Source organism: Neovison vison, chromosome 6 (genome assembly GCF_020171115.1).
Source record: "Neovison vison isolate M4711 chromosome 6, ASM_NN_V1, whole genome shotgun sequence".
NCBI classification, from domain to species: Eukaryota; Metazoa; Chordata; class Mammalia; order Carnivora; family Mustelidae; genus Neogale; species Neogale vison.
Genome location: NC_058096.1, coordinates 178974809 through 178994048, shown reverse-complemented (window position 1 = coordinate 178994048; position 19240 = coordinate 178974809). Strand labels below are relative to the sequence as shown.

The 19240-nt window shown below is 38.0% G+C and overlaps 1 long non-coding RNA gene across 1 annotated transcript in view; it reads right to left on the bottom strand.

Annotated features, from left to right (window-relative positions):
* Positions 1 to 19240, bottom strand: part of LOC122910629 — a 154985-nt gene that overhangs the window by 81323 nt on the left and 54422 nt on the right. Inside the window, exon 2 of the long non-coding RNA XR_006385257.1 lies at positions 10662 to 10801. This is a non-coding gene — a long non-coding RNA (uncharacterized LOC122910629). The remainder of the gene's footprint in view (positions 1 to 10661; positions 10802 to 19240) is intronic.

The following is a 19240-nucleotide window of genomic DNA, read 5'->3' as shown; positions in this document are numbered from 1 at the left end:
ACTTATTTCACTTAGCTTAATCCCTTCCAGTTCCATCCATGTCAGTGTAAAAGTAGGATATTCATCCTTTCTGATGGCTGATTAATATTCCATTGTATATATGAACCACATCTTCTTTACTTATTCATCTATTGAAGGACATCTCAGCTCCTTCTGTAGTTTGTCTATTATGGACACTGCTGCTATGAACACTGGGGTGCATGTGCCCCTTCTTTTCCCTACATCTGTATCTTTGGGGTAATTACCTAGTAGTGCAATGGCTGGGTCACAGGGTAGCTCTATTTTTAACATCTTGAGGATCCTCTATACTGTTTTCCAGAGTAGCTGCACCAGCTTGCATTCCCACCAGCAGTGTAAGAGGGTTCCCCTTTCTCTACATCCTCACCAACAATTGTTTCCTGTCTTCAAAATATAGGAATAGAGGGAACATACCTCAATATCATAAAAAGCCATCTATGAAAAGCCCACAGTGATTATTATTCTCAATGGGGAAAAACTAAGAGATTTTCCCTTAAGGTCAGCAGAATGACAGGGATGCCCATTCTCACCACTTTTGTTTAACATAGTACTAGGAATCCTAGCCTCAGCAATCAGACACAAAAAGAAATAAAAGGTGTTCAAATTGACAAAGAAGAAATCAAACTCTCTCTCTTCACAGATGACATGATACTTTATGTGGAAAACCTAAAAGACTCCACCTCCAAATTACTAGAATTCATACAGCAATTCAGCAACATGGCAGGAACCAAAATCAATGCACAGAAATCATTTGCATTTCTGTACACTAACATTGTTACTGAAGAAAGAGAAATTGAGGACTCAATTCCATTTCTAATAGCAACAACAACAACAAAAAAAAACACAAGATACCTTGTAGGGGAGGAGTCAAGATGGCAGAGAAGTAGCAGGCTGAGATGACATCAAGTAGCAGGAGATCAGCTAGATAGTTTATCAAACCATTCTGAATACCTACAATTCCAACAGGAGATTGAAGAGAAGAAGAGCAGCAATTCTAGGAACAGAAAATCGACCACTTTCTGAAAGGTAGGACCAGTGGAGAAGTGAATCCAAAGCAATGGGAAGATAGACTGTGGGGGGAGGGGCCGGCTCCCGGCAAGCAGCAGAGCAACAGAGTACAAAATCAGAACTTTTAAAAGTCTTCTCCACTTTTAAAAGGGACATCACTCTAGAGGCTAAGCCGGGGTGAAGCGCACATGTGGACAGCGTGATCTCAGTTCCCATGGGGTCACAGAAGGATTTGGGGGTGTCTGAGTGTCTCAGAGCTCACAGGTATTAGAGTGGGGATGCTGGCTACAGAGACAGAGCTAAGGAGTTACCTTACACTGTGATCCATGGCAAAATCAGGCCACTGCTCTGTGAGCAGAGACCCCCAACAAGATCCAGGGAGGGCCCTCCCCCTCCCAGAAGAGAGCAGGGATCTCCTGGGTTTGGAGACTCCAGGTAGGGCTATGTGCCAGAGACAGAGACGCTTGGTCACAGGCTGGGTGAGCTCAGAACGTGGCCAGAGGCCAGGGAGATGGGAGTGATTGAGCGCTTTTCTCTGAGTGCACACTGAGGAGTGGGGCCCTGAGCTCTCGGCTCCTCCCAGGGCAGAGATTGGGAGGCCACCAATTTCACTGCTGTCCTCCAGAGCTCTACAGAAAGTGTTCAGGAAACAAAAACTCCCAAAAGCAAACCCAAGGGGATTACTTAGCCTGGCCCCTGGTAAGGGTGGTGCAATTCCACCTCAGGCAAAGACTCTTGAGAATCACTACAACAGGCCCCTCCCCCAGAAGATCAGCAAGAAATCCAGCCAAGACCAAGTTTACTTACCAAGGAGAACAGCGGAATTCCAGAGGAAGAGAAAGCAAAGCATGGAATTCATGTCTTTCTCCCCATGATTCTTTAGTCTTGCAAAGTTAATTAGTATTCTTTTTTAGGCTAAAATTTTTGTAACTTTTACTCTTTCCTCTTTTAACGTTTTAAAACTAGTTTATCTTAACAATACCTTTCATTTAAAAAAAAACTTTTTTGAACCTTCATTATTATAGTCATATTTTATCCTTCATTGTATCTAACTTTATTTTTTGTATACACATAGGCTTTTGTCTTCTAAAAAGTTTGGGATATGACTCCTAATAGATCAAAATATACCCTAAAGCTAGCACGGGGCTTTGTTCTAGTCTCCAGCCTGAGAAAATTCTCTCCACTTTCTTTTTCTTTATTCTCCCAACCAACTTATCTTATCAACTCTTTTTTTAGAAATTTTTAAAAATAATTTTCATCTTTATAGGCATTTCCATCCCTTCATCGTGTTTACCCTTATTTTGTGTGAATATATATATATATATTTTTTCCATTCTTTAACATTTTGGAGGTAGTTTCTTCTAAGAAACCAAAATACTAGCAAAATTAAGTGGGTGACTCTATTCTATTCACCAGTCTAATGTATATATTTTCTTTTTAATATTTTTTCTTTTTTAATTTTTTTTTTCCTGAACTTCTTTACCTCCTCTCTTCCCCCAACAATTTGGGGTCTCTTCTGATTTGGTTAAAGAACATTTTCCTGGGGTCTTTGCCACCCTTTTAGTATTTTATTCGCTCCTTCATATATTCTTATCTGGATAAAATGACAAGGCAGAAAAACTACCATAAAAAAAAGAACAAAAGGCAGTACCGAAGGCTAGGAACCTAATCAATACAGACATTGGTAATATGTCAGATCTAGAGTTCAGAATGATGATTCTCAAGGTGCTAGCCAGGCTCGAAAAAGGCATGGAAGATATTAGAGAAACCCTGTCTGGAGAAATAAAAGAACCAAAATCTAATCAAGTTGAAATAAAAAAAGCTATTAATGAGGTACAATAAAAACTGGAGGCTCTTACTGCTAGGATAAATGAGGCAGAGGAAAGAATTGGTGATATAGAAGACCAAATGACAGAAAATAAAGAAGCCAAGCAAAAGAGAGACAAACAACTACTGGACCATGAGGGGAGAATTCGAGGAATAAGTGATACCATAAGATGAAACAACATTAGATAATTAGGATTCCAGAGAAGAAGAAAGAGAGAGTGACAGAAAGCATATTGGAGAGAATTATCGGAGAGAATTTCCCTAATATGGCAAAGGGAACAAGCATCAAATTCCAGGAGGTGCAGAGAAACCCCCTCAAAATCAATAAGAATAGGTCCACACCCTATCATCTAATAGTAATATTTACAAGTCTTAGTGATGAATAGAAAATCCTAAAAGCAGCCTGGGACAAGAAGTCTGTTGTATACAATGGTAAAAATATTAGATTGGCAGCAGACTTACCCACAGAGACATGGCAGGCCAGAAAGAACTGGCATGACATATTTAGAGTAATAACTGAGAAAAACATGTAGCCAAGAATACTCTATCCAGTCAGGCTATCATTGAAAATAGGAGAGATAAAAAGCACACAGAACATTCTCCAGAATAGATCACAACCTGAGTCACAAAATCAGGTCTTGACCGGTCTCAAAAGATTGGGATCATTCCCTGCATATTTTCAGACCACAGTGCTCTGAAGCTAGAACTCAATCACAGAAGGAAATTTGGAAAGAACCCAGATACATGGAGACTAAAGAGCATCCTACTAAAGAATGAATGGGTCAACCAGGAAATTAAAGAAGAATTGAAATAATTCATGGAAACAAATGAACATGAAAACACAATAGTTCAAAATCTGTGGGACATAGCAAAGGTAGTCTTGAAAGGAAAATATATAGCAATACAAGCCTTTCTCAAGAAACAAGAAAGGTCTCCAATACACAACCTAACCCTACACCTAAAGGGGCTGGAGAAAGAACAACAAAGAAAGCCTAAACCCAGCAGGAGAAGAGAAATCATAAAAGATTAGAACAGAAATCAATGAAATAGAAACCAAAAAAAACCCAATAGAACAAATCAATGAAACTAGGAGCTGGTTCTTTGAAAGAATTAATAAGATTGATAACCCCCTGGACAGACTTATTGAAAAGAAAAGAGAAAGGACCTAAATAAATAAAATGAATGAAATAGGAGAGATCACAACTAACACCAAAGAAATACAAACAATTATAAGAACATACTATAGGCAACTATATGCCAGCAAATTTGACAATCTGAAAGAAATGGATGTATTCCTAGAGACATATAAACTACCACAACTGAACCAGGAAGAAATAGAAAACCTGAACAGACCATAACCAGTATGGAGATTGAAGCAGTCATCAAAAATCTCCAAAAAAACAAGAGCCAATGGCCACACAGCTTCCCAGGGGAATTCTACCAAACATTTAAAGAAAAATTAATTCCTATTCTCCTGAAACTGTTCCAAAAAATAGAAATGGAAGGAAGACTTCCAAACCCATTTTATGAGGCCAGCATTACCTTGATCCCAAAACCAGAAAAGGATCCCATCAAAAAAGAGACTTACAGACCAATATCCTAGATGAACACAGATGTGGAAATTCTCACCAAAATACTAGCCAATAAGATCCAACAGTACATTAAAAGGATTATTCACCATGCCCACGTGGGATTTATTCCAGAGCTGCAAGGTTGGTTCAACATCTGCATGTCAATCAATGTGATACAATACATTAATAAAAGAAAGGACAAGAACCATCTGATACTTTCAATAGATGCTGAAAAAGCATTTGACAAAGTACAGAATCCTTTCCTGATCAAAACTCTTCAAAGTGTGGGGATAGAGGGTACATACCTCAATATCATCAAAGCCATCTATGAAAAAACCAATGCAAATATCATTCTCAATGGAGAAAAACTGAGAGCTTTTCTGCTAAGGTCAGGAACACGGCAGGGGTGTCCATTATCACCACTGCTATTCAACATAGTACTAGAAGTCCCAGACTTGGCAATCAGACAACAAAAAGAAATTAAAGTAACCCAAATCAGCAAAGAAGAAGTCAAACTATCACTCTTTGCAGATGATATAATACTATATATAGAATACCCAAAAGATTCCACTCCAAACCTGCTAGAACTTGTATAGGAATTCAGTGAAGTGTCAGGATATAAAATCAATGAACAGAAATCAGTTCCATTTCTTTACACCAACAACAAGACAGAAGAAAGAGAAATTAAGGAGTCAGTCCCATTTACAATTGCACCCAAAACCATAAGATACCTAGGAATAAACCTAAGCAAAGAGGCAAAGAATCTGTCTCAGAAAACTATAAAGTACTCATGAAAGAAATTGAGGAAGACACAAAGAAATGGAAAAATGGTCCATGCTCATAGAGTGGAAGAACAAATATTGTGAAAATATCTATGCTACCTAAAGCAATCTACACATTTAATGCAATCCCTATAAAAATCCCATCCACTTTTTACAAAGAAATGGAAAAAATAATCCTAAAATTTATATGGAACCAGAAAAGACCTCGAGGAGCCAGAGGAATATTGAAAAAGAAAGTCAAAGTTGGTGGCATTCCAATTCCAGACTTCACACTTTATTACAAAGCTGTCATCATCAAGACAGTAGGGTACGGGCACAAAAACAGACACATAGATCAATGGAACAGAATAGAGAGCCCAGAAATAGACCCTCAACTCTATGGCCAACTCATCTTCAACAAATCAGGAACGAATATACAATGGAAAAAAGACAGTCTCTTCAATAAAGGGTCCTGGGAAAATTGGACAGCTGCATGCATAAGAATGAGACACACCATTCTCTTACATCATACACGAAGATAAATGTAAAATGGATGAAAGATCTCAATGTAAGACAGGAATCCATCAAAATCCAAGAGGATAACATAAGTAGTAACCTTTTCAACATTGGCCACAGTGACCTCTTTCAAGATATATCTTTAAATGCAAGGGAAGCAAGGGCAAAAATGAATTTTGGGGACTTCATAAATATAAAAAACTTTGGCAAAGCAAAGGAAATAGTCAACAAAACTAAGAGGCAGCCCATGGAATGAGAGAAGATATTTACAAATGACATCATAAATAAAGGGCTGGTATCCAAGATCTATAAAGAATTTCTGAAAGTCAACACCCAAAAAGTAAATAATCCATTCGATAAATGGGGAGAAAACATGAACAGACACTTCTGCAAATAAGACATACAAATAGCCAAAAGACACATGAAAAAATGTTCAACATCACTAGCCATCAGGGAAATAAATACAAATCAAAACCACAATGAGCTACCACCTTACACCAGTTAGAATGGCCAAAATTAACAAGACTGAAAGCTGTCATCTTCAATTATTTTTTAACCAGCCTACATCTTGCTTCTGAACTTGAAATTGCTCACTTGATAACTCTACATAAATATTTAATTCATAAAAACTAAGTTCAAGACTTGCCCCCAGAAGTTGATCCTTCCATTCCATGTCTTTTGCTCCCAGACCAGAAGACATGCATTCATCTCTGATTCTTTCATACTCACTTTACCCCCCAGCAAATTCTATAAGCTCTACCTTCAAAATACGTCTCAAATTCAACCACTCTTTTCTTTCTCATCATGACTGTCCTTGTACCACTTTTCAAGTCACCATCATTTCTCAACTTATTGCAATGTCCTCCAAATTGGTTGCCCCTTTCCCTCCCTTTCCCCTTATAGACTAATCTATAAAATTTTGCTCCTTTCAAAATATCAAATATGCCACTTTTCTGATTATGGCTTTGTAACTCATGCACAGTGAAATCTAAGTGCCTTACTATCACCTATCATGTCCCGCATTATCTGTGTCCTTTCATTTGCTTGTCCCTGTACCTGGGGATCTCTATTGCTTGATTTTGCCTTCTTTTAGGTTTTTCTCAAATGTTACCTTATTAAACATGCCTTCTCTCACCACCCTTTATAAAATATTACCTCCCAACCCCCCATTTCCCACTGACATTTTTATAGTGCTTATTATTACCTGATATCTAACTTTTTCATGATTTTTTAAGTTCTGTCTCCACCATTAAAATATAAGATCCCTAGAACAGGGCCTTGATCTGCTTAGTTTCTTATTATGGCTTCAGCACTTAGAACAAAGTCTGGAATGCAGCTGACTGTTCAATATAGACCATTTTGTTAATTCGGTTAATTTTCAGTTTGTTAACTGAATTAACAAAATGGCCATGTATATTAATGATTGGAAACAAGTTCCCCTTGCTAGAGAAGAGACATAATATAGGGAGCCTTGGAGTTAGATTGCTTTAGAATTGGATGCAGGTTCCTGCACTTACCAGTTCTGAAGGCTGGGGTAAGTGAATTAACCTCTCGGAGCTTTTATTCCCTCATCTATAAAACATAAATTATTTTAAGCATTGAATGATGGGAGAAAAGTCAGGAGTTTAGAGAAGGGATTCAGACTGGAGACTGAAATTTGGAAAGTCATACACGTACAGATGGTGTAAAAAGCCAGGAACATGGATAAGGTTACCCACTGAAGGGGGTAAATGGACAAAAGATCAAAATACAGCCTTAGGATCCTCCAAATATTGAGATATTGTGGGGGAAAGGATAAACAGCAGAAGAGAACATGAAGGAAGAATCAGAAAGGAAGGAAAAGAGCTAGAAAGAGTTGTCACTCAGAAGACAATAGGAATGATTCACTGTACCAATTCTACTGATAACTTACGATGAGGTATATATTAAGTACGTGATAAAAATTAGTTATGTACAATATGTACTTGTATTAGTTTACTATATTAGTTTACCATAGATACTGTAACAAAATAACACAGAGTGGGTGGCTTAAAAAACAGAAATGTATTTTCTCATCATTCTGATCTGCGTCCAGAATGAAGGTGTTGAAAGGCGTGGTTTATCCTGAGGCTTCTCTCTGAGGTTTGCAGATGGCCACTTAATTGCTGTTACCTTACATGGCCTTTTCTCCGTGTCTGCACCCCTGTCTGAGGGGTGTGTCTCCAAATGCAGTCACATCAAGGGCTGGAGCTTCAAAACATAAATTTTAGGGAATACACTGCAGCCTATAACAATGCCTATTCCTTATAAGGGTGCATGTGTGGGTTGATTTGCTTGTGTGCGTATGAGTGTATGAAATGGAAGCATTAATAAAGAAATACAAATAATGGTTATTTCTGGGTATGGAGTTTTGGAGTTTAAGTGGTTTTATTTCCTAATTTAACTTTCCTGGAATTTCTAAATTTTCTGCAATAAACATGTATGACTTCTATAATCAGAATTTTTTTTTTAAAATATTACAAAAATTAGCATGATGGTGATCTTGGAGCAGGGAAAGTGATGGTATTAGCCAGAGAGATAGTCAAAGGCAGTGTGAATGGAGATGTGGCTGGCCGCCACGGAAGGGCTGTGTGTGATTACAAGAAAACATCAAAATTCCTCTTGATCTCTTAAAGTCCATGAAAGTCTTATCTACCTATGTAAAGAAAATATAAGTAAATGTGGAATATTATAGTTGTAATACATCTGCATCACTCTGTTTTGGATACAAAGACTGCACTATTGATTTGCTCCCAAAGTGTATTTCTGAAATACCATGTCTGGGGAATGCTAATAAGTATTGAAGGTACAAAGGTTTCAGTGTTCATGGAGGTTGATTCAACTCTAGGTTTCCTGATTTTTTCACTTCAAAATTCTATTATGCAAAATTCTATTATTCTTTTCAGAATTCTATTATGCATATATAATAGGGTAAATAAGATACTATTTTAAAATGTATTTGACCATAGAATCTTCATTCTTTTTAGTATTCTATTTGAGTAGTTATTTTCTTTGGGGGAGGGACACACATTGACAAGTACTGCTATATACAAATGACTGAAAAGCTTCCTAATTTTAAAATATGTTACAAAGATATAGTGTGGTACTGGCATTGGCATAAAGACAAACATATATGCCAATGGAACAAAATGACACCACATCTGAAACTAATGATGTTATATATGTTGGCTAATTGAATTTAGATTTAAAAAAAAATGGAGAGCCCAGAAAGGAACCAATGCATATTGTACAAGGACACCAAAAACACATAACGGGGAAAGGAGTGTCACTTCAACAAAAGGAGTTGGGAAAGCTGGGTATCCGCATATAAAATGATGAAATTGGACTGCTATTTTATACAATAACAAAAATCAGCTCAAAATGGGTTAAAAACAAATGTAAGAATTGAAACTATAAAAGTCCTATGAGAAAGAGGAAAACTTGGTCTTGGCAAGACCTTGATTCAAAACCTTGGTCTTGGCAAGGGCTTCTAAATATAACACCAAAACCACAGGAAACAAAAGCAAAAATACACAATGTATACACAATGATGTAGTTGAAACTAAAAAGGTGATGCACAGCAAGGAAAAACAATCAACAGAGTGAACTTGATTTTTTTAAAACAAGTGATTCTATCCTGGCTGAGCCTGTACTACGAATTGGACCCTCTCTAGCTCCAATAAAAATGAGTTAGCAATCTCACAGGGATGAGGCTGGGTATCTCTACTGAAAACAAACCCAGAAATCTCTCTGCAGGTCATTGTGATGCACGTCCATGTTGGGGACTAATAGCTTAGACCTTTGAGCAGTATTAAAATGGGAATATCCCCAGAATAAACAGGACAGGTCCCATTTCAAGACTGTGCTAGGAGTAATGGCCATATCATTAAGCAAGAAAGACCCAGAAAGCAGGTTTTGATCCAAGGATGGCTGGAAATAAGTTGAAGGTATTCAGAGTCTAAATGACTAGAAAAAGGAAGATGGCTGGGATTCAGACGGGGAAAAGTATGGGCTTTGTCCTGAGGAACAAAGGAATTTGAATCCTATCTCTGCCATTGCTATATAACCCTGGTCACATGACTTAACCTCTGTTTCCTCCCTCCTTATGGGATGGAGAGATAGTAAAGAATGCCCACTTCCTAAGAATGCTAGGGAAATTGAATAAATGAAATTACGAGTGGCAAGGACATGATTTTGCCTTAACTATATTCCTGAAAATTTGGAAGAAATGTTAACAGTGTCTTTTGTGACAAGCATAAAATACAACTCAAGCATACACACAACTAGTTATCTCACCAAGAGGCAGCAGCTGGGCTTGCCAGCTCCATAATGACACAACCATGAAATATTAAAATTGTCTATGATTGGAAATTGCTAGGAGTGACACAAAGAGAAAGCATCCTGTTCTCAAGCTGAGAGTGAATAAAAGTGGAATTTGAGGCAGCGACTAGTAGTATTAAATAGCAAGTAATTCCTGCTTTTTAAGTACCAGAAATTATACTGTGGCAGCACATGTCCCTGCAGGAGATGAAGAAATAGTGACAAAGCAGGGGCTTTCAATCACACAACCACAATGACTGGATGTTTTGAAGGAAGACACCTCATCTCTGGTTTTTTCAAGGATATCAGAGTCTTTGGTTATTAATGTTCACTATTTCCTGGGAGTTAAATTTTTGTTGATAAAGCATCCATTAATTTATTTTTTGACTAGGAGGGATTTGGCACAAGAGCCAGTCTCTCAGTTGTATTGGCATTGCTTTTGCTCCCAAATAGGGAGTCAGAAGCAGCCTCAGTGCCATTTATGCAAAAGTAGAGCATGTTTCTTTCTCTGCATTTCTTTCTGGGTAGAGTTGAGTGTGGCAGAGCTGGCTTGTAAAGTCAGAAGAATGTCAGTATAGAGACTATTAAATAGAGTTCATTTCCCTGGTTTTGATGCACTCACCTCATCTGTATGTTACAGCACCCAGCTGTTTCTCCACTTAATCATTATTCTGCCATTTGTTTAGCTGCCAACGCTCTCCCCTTCCTTAACCATGCGCTGCCATAAACTTCAGAAGCCGCCATTGCAGGAGTGAGCCAGATCTGGGAGAACAAATATACAGATAAACAAATGGGATAAAAGTAGATTAACTTTTGTTTAACAACTTCTACATTATCTTTCCATCACTAGCTACTAATCAGACCCCTTAAATAAATCCTGCCCTTCTGCCAGTTAAGATTTGAATGTGACTTGAATCTTTACGTGAACCTTTTGGGACTGGCCAAATACCCATTGTAATTATAATCTTTGGTTTGTTCCCTGGTGGGAACTACTTTAACCTCAGTCCTCACCCTTTCAAATTCATGATTCTGGAAGCTTTAGTGAATTGTGGGAAAGAGTTAGTTTACATAATTAAGATGCTTTCCAGTTGTACGTTTTGCCATTTGGAAGCTTTTCAATCCTTATCCTGAAGGAGTAAGTAGATGACCCACTGAGATGATGACTCCAGATGAATGTGACTGAGCCACCCAGCTACAGGGATGGGGCTGTTCCCCCGTGTCTCACGTCTGAGAGATGGCAGTTTCCATGTCTAAGTGGCTATAGCAGACATCTGTGATCTTTGTTTTTCTGTGTTTTTTCCCCATCTGATAAAACAACATTGTTTTCATTGGGGAAACAAGCTTTTCCCAGTCTTAGTTCATTTGGCTTATGCAGCGCTGGTATCAACCCATGAGATGGATTGGGTGTACAGCCTAAGCTTAGCCAATCAGAACATTCACCCACAGTCCAGTTAGTCATTGAGAGATGGGCATGTGAGCCAAGGCAGGCCAATGACATTCAGTTCTGGGACTTGTCCCTGGAACCACTGGGGTAAAAATACTGTTTCCACTGTTTCAACTTAGTTGATAAAATATAAGCTTCAAATTGCTGGTGGCTATCTTGTCTTTTGGAGAATAAAGAAAACAGAGAAGAAAAAGACACCAAAAGATGGGGAGGTGGGGGAAATGAGAATGAGAGCCGGAAGAATGAGGTGCCCTTTGAGCTCCTGTACACAGCGTTGCCTGAAGATACAGTGACCTTTGATTTTTCAAATACATGAATCAATAATTCCTCATTTTTGCATAAATGAATTGGAGTTGGATTTTCAGTTGCTTTAACTAAAAGATTCCTGATTCCAAAGCCCAAGGTGAAGATAGAGAACATGTTGAAATTATTCTTTGCTTTCTCTCCCTTCCTTTTATATGTGTCACTTCAGATAAATCACGTAATCTCTTTGCCTTAGCTTTTTGTTTTTTATCAACAGGACATAATAGATGCAAAATATTTGGACTATTTTGAGCACTTATTGTGTTCAATAAGTGATAGCTTCTTTACTACCACGGCCACTTATGAATGAGTAACAGCAGTACTTTACTAATGAGTAAAGCAGCACCTTCTCCTCCCCATACAACTGTCAGCCTTGACAGGAGCATCCTATTTTGACAATGTGACTTTGAGACTATCAGTTGCCTCAAAAAAGCCCAAGGATATGATTATTTTTTCCCAATTGCATGAAGAAATAGACACCCTAATTTTCTGGAGACCATACAGAATAGTTCACATCACATGAATACGCACATACACAGATACACGCGTGCACACACACACAGACATCTTTTTTTCCTAACTGTAGCAGGGAAAATCATCATGGAGGCTAGAATCTAATTGTATATTTCTAAAAGCATTACAAAAACATAACATATTAAACTTGCAAAATTCCCCTTCTTAAAGATCATTCTTAGGGGGATCAAATTTACATGCATGAATATTACAGTGATAAAGTACCACAAGAATACCTTATTTCACATCTTGGTTGGAAAGGTTATTTGAGATTCATATCTAAAATAGAACATTACCTGTGGGCTACCACTTAGGATTCAGCTATCAGTAAATACACCAATTTATTAAGAAAAACATAAAATGCTAGAATAATGCTTGAAACATAAAATATGCTTAACAAATGTCATTTCTTCCCTTCTCATCCATCCATCAATCCATCCAACCATCCATCCATTCATCCTGCATTCAGAGCCTAAAAGTGTCAGTACAAGTAAAAGTATTGTTTTTTTCAAACCTCCAATTACCAAACAGTAAGTTGTCTAAATATTTCCACGTTACTAGTTGTATAAAAGAGAATTAGGTTTAGGGATACCTGGGTGGCTCAGTGGGTTAAAGCGGCTCAGGTCATTTTCCCAGGGGCTTGGAATCGAGCCCCAGTTGGGCTCTCTGCTCAGTGGGGAGCCTGCTTCCTCCTCTCTCTCTCTGCCTGCCTCTCTGCCTATTTGTGATCTGTCTGTCAAGTAAATAAATAAATAAATATCTTTAAAAAATAAAAAAGAGAATTAGGTTTATGTTGTATTTAGTAAGATCCTATGTTAATATACTATCATTAGTTGTGCAACTTTGTGTATATCATAAGGGATTTTAAGATGCACTGCCGGGCGCCTGGGTGGCTCAGTGGGTTAAGCCGCTGCCTTCGGCTCAGGTCATGATCTCAGGGTCCTGGGATCGAGTGCCGCATCGGGCTCTCTGCTCAGCAGGGGCCTGCTTCCCTTCCCCTCTCTCTGCCTGCCTCTCTGCCTACTGTGATCTCTGTCTGTCAAATAAATAAATAAAATCTTTAAAAAAAAAAAAAAAAGATGCACTGCCATATGACAACCACAACAGTGTATGATAGATGAGAAAACAACCAAGCAGTCACTGTTGAATCAGCAGACCTATTCCTGCAAGATGACATCTTATATTCTAGTCTTGATAGCTAATGGAATGAGAACCCGAAACCACCCCTGTGGTAGTTTATGTGCAATGGAGACCTCTTCTATTTGGAATGCTTTCAGAATTTCAAAATCAGTTTGTGCATGGTTCAGAAAGAAGAAACTAAAGACATGAAAAGATCTGTGATCAGAATCTGTTTCTACTAATGTGAAAAAAGATATTCACTGTTTGAAGCAGAATTGAAGGCTCTCTTGATGTGCAAAAGTAGCTTCAAATGTATCCAACACAATACTTGATTTTTCCCTTGAAAGAATAGGAAAGAATACTTCTATCACAACTTCTCTGTAGCAACAAAGTTTTCTAACTTTTCTTCTTCTTTCCTCCTTACCTTTTAAAACAAATTTTCTAAAAGAATGCTCATAGCACAAAATGACTAAGTGCTTTCAAGAAGGAACATCATGTTTTTATTCAGATAAAATCTAAGGTGAAATTGAGAAGCTGGTGGTCCATCCAGTCTTCCTCTTACTCCAAAGGTGTGGTAGAGGAAGCGGGAATTCTAGATACACAGAGACCTGGGTTCAAATCCTGATTTTGCCTTTGAATGTCTACAAAGTTGGGTAAGAACACGTTACTTAAATTTTCTGAACCTCCATTTCTTTACTTACAAAACGAGAAAATTAGATCTAACTCAAAGAGCTTTAAGAGAATTAAGGAAATGGGTATAAGCAAAGAACTTCACCTTCTCCCTGAAAGCATCACTTGTGTCTTAGTCGACAGTTGCCTACCCAGCCCTCCCATTCGCCTGACCTAGAACCCTATATTCTCATGTTGTTTTTTAACGTTTTTTCATGATGCCCATGAAATAACCTGTCATACCTAAATATTTCTCTATCTTTTCCTAAATCAAAAAAATCTAAAAAATCAAAATATTCACCTGCAGCATATTTCATTTTTAAGCTGAAAATGGGTGGTAGAAGAGTCTGAAAGAAGTGCAGAATAGTATTTTGAAATGAACAAAAGACTTAGTTACCACACGCCGGAGAGTGACTTAGACAACTGAAAGACTTTGGATAAAGCAGGAGACTCATACTAAGCCTAAGCCTCATTTGCAAAATGGCAGTAATTTTCCCTAATTCATAGGGTACTGTTTAACTCACATGTCATTCTGTGCAGGAAAGGACTATATGACAAATGCCATGTCGTATCAATATGGGAAATTATTGTCAGCTAGTAGTTATTTACTTTTTAGTTACACTAGTGTCTTTGCCAGGTAAAGGGTGAAAAGTAAACAGCAGTTCAAAATATCTTTCTGAAAATAAAATAAAATACCCTTCTGGACATAAATAAATAAATAAATAACTCAGTAAAGCCTTATACAAGTAAGGTAGGTTTGTGGTATGGTAGAAAGAACCTACTTCTTAAAGTCAGAGCAACATAGATTCTTTTAATTTCATTATGTTCTATCATTGTGACTGAGGACATATTCATTTATCTTTCTAATCTTCAAATTTTTTCATTTGGAAAAAATAAGGATTTCTAACTTACTATGCAGATTTTTGTGAAGAGTAAAGGTAATCATACATGCAAAATCACTAGCATAGCAAATGATACAAAGATACTCAATAACAATTGCCGTTTTAATGAAACAGATTTTAGGCAATGTGTAGGTTGAGCAGTATGGTGTCAGAATAATTCTACTAATATAGGTGCCTGTTGCTCTTTCTATCCTCATAAAAGTTGAGATTTTTGCTGGCAACGTTTGGGTTCTCATAAAAGCCAATGGACAATTGATTTCCTTTTTCATTGAGATGAGCTGGTAGAAGACAGGATACTTCTTCATGTAATCAGTTGAAAATGGGATTGTTGGTTAGTATCATCAAAAAGACATGACTCTAGTTCCATCCATGTTGTCGCAAATGGCAAGATTTCATTTCTTTTGATGGCTGCATAGTATTCCATTGTGTATATATACCACATCTTCTTGATCCATTTATCTGTTGATGGACATCTAGGTTCTTTCCATAGTTTGGCTATTGTGGACATTGCTGCTATAAACATTTGGGTGCACGTGCCCCTTTGGATCACTACGTTTGTATCTTTAGGGTAAATACCCAGTAGTGCAATTGCTGGGTCATAGGGCAGTTCTATTTTCAACATTCTGAGGCTCCTCCATGCTGTTTTCCAGAGTGGTTGCACCAGCTTGCATTCCCACCAACAGTGTAGGAGGGTTCCCCTTTCTCCGCATCCTCGCCAGCATCTGTCATTTCCTGACCTGTTGATTTTAGCCATTCTGACTGGTGTGAGGTGATATCTCATTGTGGTTTTGATTTGTATTTCCCTGATGCCGAGTGATATGGAGCACTTTTTCATGTGTCTGTTGGCCATCTGGATGTCTTCTTTGCAGAAACGTCTGTTCATGTCCTCTGCCCATTTCTTGATTGGATTATTTGTTCTTTGGGTGTTGAGTTTGCTAAGTTCTTTATAGATTTTGGACACTAGTCCTTTATCTGATATGTCGTTTGCAAATATCTTCTCCCATTCTGTCAGTTGTCTTTTGATTTTGTTAACTGTATCATGCTCAGCGAAATAAGTCAAGCGGAAAAAGACAACTATCATATGATCTCCCTGATATGAGGAAGTGGTGATGCAACATGGGGGCTTAAGTGGGTAGGAGAAGAATAAATGAAACAAGATGGGATTGGGAGGGAGACAAACCATAAGTGACTCTTAATCTCACAAAATAAACTGAGGGTTGCTGGGGGGAGGGGGGTTGGGAGAAGGGGGGTGGGGTTATGGACATTGGGGAGGGTATGTGCTTTGGTGAGTGCTGTGAAGTGTGTAAACCTGGCGCTTCACAGACCTGTACCCCTGGGGATAAAAATATATGTTTATAAAAAAAAAAAAAAAAAGAGAGAGAGACAAAAAAATAAAATTTATCAAATGTACTTTTGTATTTAAAAAAAAAAAAGAAGAAGAAGAAGACATGACTGCCAGGGCATCTGGGTGACTCTGGCTCAATTAGTTAAGCATCTGACTCTTGATCTCAGCTCAGGTCTTGATCTCAGGGTTGTGAGTTCAAACCCTCCATTGGGCTCCATCCATTGGGAGCCAATTTAAAAACAAACAAACAAAAAACAAAACAAACAAAAACAACAAAAAAACCCATGACCACCGACTGACCCATGAGCTAGACTTGGGAACACAGAGGCTCCCCAACCCCTCCTCTGTCCTTGAAATGTGGGTTCTATTTGCCTTTTCTGTTCTCAGAGACTGATCAAAGGACAAAGCCTTGAGATAGGATGTTGAGACTACCTGCACAATTTATGAGACTGACCCTAGCCTCTTTACAAACTTAGGATTTGTAGGGGTGGGTGTGGGGATCCATTCGTCTTGCTGCCACTCAAAACAAGCCCTGCATATAATTTCCCTTTGCTTATTCAAACTGACACCTACCAACCTGGAGTGTCTTGCCTCCTTCTTGGGTCTCTGCCTGCCCTGTGACTATGGGAGCTGTTTTCAGATTACCCTTGGGAAGCTCCTGCAAACAGTATGAACCAACAGGGTGCCACAAAGATTTCCTCCAGGTCCTGATTTTGGGAAACAGACCATAAAACGGTTACCTTCTTTGATAGCAACTAGTAAGAACTAAACACAAAATGAAAGACATCAGTCAACTGCAGGAATTAGCAGGATATTTGTAAATATGGTTGTTAGGAGTCTTCAGTGTCTCCCAAATCTAGCCAAGGTAACAAAGGCAGATCATCAGGTTGTATTGACTGGTTTCTAAGTGGTGTATAGGTAGCTGTACTTAGTTGTTCTGAAACTTGCCTGATAGAGTTAAAGTGTGTAACATAATAACAAGTTCTGCCCAAGGGTAAAAGGTGATAGGGTTATAATAATGAGAAATGTTTTATATGGCCTAGTGAGATAGTCCTCCAGGTCATAAAAGAACCAAAACTTTGTTTTGTCCCATGAAACCTTTTGAAAACTAACTTTATTTCCTAGGTAAGGGTGTGCCATCAAGAGTAGAATATAATATTTTGATTTTGGGGTTTTTATTGTAAATTAGAACACTAGTATTCCAGTTCATAGAATAATCTTTGATTTTCTGATCAGCATGAATCAGTTCACTAGGACTTGGAGAGTTTTTAGTTAATAGTTAAAATAAAAGGATAATAAATGGCCTCCAAAATGATCAGGAAGAAGCAACCAAGAAAGAGCATTATCCACGAATTCATTCAAGACATTGCTTAATTTTTTAAGGTTTACATTGGGTATTAAGACCCGAGTGAGCTCTTAAGAGAAAGGACTGTTGAGGAGACTCAAAGTGAAGTTGTCAATAAATCTGGAAAAATGGGGGCAGTCTCAAGATGAGAAATATGTGATAGAAATATGTGTTGAATGAGCTGTCTATGCTAAATTTTTAAGAGTTCCAGTTTATAAATACTATAAAAGCTCAAATATATTTTTGTTAATAAGGATAATTAGGACAGTTATTTAGAATTGGCAAGGATTTATTAGAATTGTAATTTTTGTTGTAGGTTCCTGATATGTGTTTAAAGTGTGAGCATAAGGCCCTTATGGTCATCCTCTCCCCTGTGGAAAGCAAACAAGGGTATAGTGACTGCGAGCCAGATGGCTTAGATTTGTGCTTAGGTTGGTGTTTCCTGATTGTGATTTGGACAACTTCTTTTACCTCTCCATGCTTCTGTTTACATTTCCATATAAGATGGCATATTAGTTATTTAGTGTCATATAAAAAATTATCCCTAAACTTGGTGGTTTCAAACAATAAACTTCTATTATTTTATGTGTTTTCAAGGAGGCAGGATTTCTGAAGCAGCTTAGTTTGGGTGGTTCTGGCTCAAGGTCTCTAATGAGGCTGCCATCAAGATGCAGACTGGAGCCATAGTCAGCTGAAGGTTTTACTGGGGCTGGAGGATCCAGTTCCAAGATGGTGGACTCACATGACTACTGCTGGCTGCTATATAGTTGCATGTGGGAATCACTGTAGTATCTTGGAGGCTGGCTATAGTAATAGTTGATCTCATTGCTATGGAAAGAATTAAATAAATTCTGCATACAGACTGCTCAACCTAGTCCCCGATACATGACAAGAGCTCAATTAGTGGTTAAGTCTAAATAAGATCTTCATGTTTCTTCCATTATAAGAGTTTAAGTGTCTATTTATTAAGTATTGCCAATATTATTGTTATAACTCTCATCTATTTACCAAAGACTTCAGCACTATAGTAATTGTGACAATTAGCAGATAATGCCTCCTTGTGGGAGATTAACCCACACCCCCAAACACAAGTACTCTTACTTTGGTAGTAGAGAGAGGTACTTGGGAATTTTATATTCTACTCGTTCATGCTAAAAGAGATCACTCCTGAAATCCAGCACATACATCAAGGTGCTTCCTTAATTTAGTCCAGAAAGAAATATACTTCCTATATGTTCCTGCCAACATATTCTGAGTCTTAAAAAGAGAGAAACACAGAAAGAGAAACTTTTAATTACATTCTAGTTTTCCATCATTGCTCTCGGGAGTAAAAATGGTATTTCGTCATTTTTATCTTGTTTCATAAATCGGGAAACTAAGACTCAGGGGAATGAGGGCACTTGTTCATGTTTCCCTAACAAATTAGATGAAGGCCCAAAATTGAACCCAGGTCTTTGACATGCTGTGTTCACTGTGCTTTTCTCTTTCTCATCTGTAATGGGGACCCTCATTAGAGCCTGGTTTAATGAGCGTGCTCTGCTAGAGAGTGCATTTCACCCTT